Source organism: Orycteropus afer, unplaced genomic scaffold (genome assembly GCF_000298275.1).
Source record: "Orycteropus afer afer isolate SDZICR_OR568_19922 unplaced genomic scaffold, OryAfe1.0 scaffold00409, whole genome shotgun sequence".
Classification (NCBI taxonomy): Eukaryota; Metazoa; Chordata; class Mammalia; order Tubulidentata; family Orycteropodidae; genus Orycteropus; species Orycteropus afer.
This window is the reverse complement of record NW_006921996.1, coordinates 970,012-970,826: the sequence shown is the minus strand read 5'-3', so window position 1 is coordinate 970,826 and position 815 is coordinate 970,012.

Genomic DNA, 815 nt, shown 5'->3' with positions numbered 1-815 from the left:
GCTTTCAAGGTTGCCTGGACCAACAGATGCAACAAAAATTTAATTATGTTCCAGAATACTGGGATACAATGTTTCAAAAGAAGAAACAAGCTCAAAGGCTAGTGTTGGAAGCCTATATCGTGGAAAGAAAAACAAGGAAGCAGAGAAGTTATTGTAGTGTGCTGTCCAGTCAATTCTAATTCATAGCAACCCTACAGGATGAGTAGAATTGCTCTATAGGGTTTCCAAAGCTATACAAATTTACAAGAGTAGACAGACACATCTTTTCTCCCATAGAGCCACTAGTGGGTTTGAAACACTGACCTCTCAGTCAGAAAATGAACACTTAACAACTGTGCCACTAGGGTTTCTCCAGCAACAAAGTACTGGGACCTATTCAGAAATGTTCCAGAATGTCTACATAGTTGAGGTCCTAGATGTAGTGTAGGTTTGAGGGTGCCAAAAGCTCATTCCTCCACCCCTTTGAGTTTAACCTTTGAATATAATTTCAGTGGACTAGTAGTCAAATAAGGATCAATGGAACAGCTTTGTTAATCCTACAAATTGTATAATAACCACTGAGGTTAAGTTTCTTGATAAAGTTGGTTTGGAGAATACATCTTGGGCCTGAGTGGGATTCTTGCTGCCCTCTCCCCTCACTGCAATCCCCAATAAAGATAATGAGCTCAGCAAGGTAGATTTCATAAAGAGAAGAGCAATCAGCTGAAGGGATTAGGTGAGGAAGGGAAACTCAGGGACGCCCAAAGAAGCAGGCCAGAAGAGCAGGAGAAAGGGGATTAAAAGACAGGAAGCCAGACAGAGGAACAGTCAGCCAC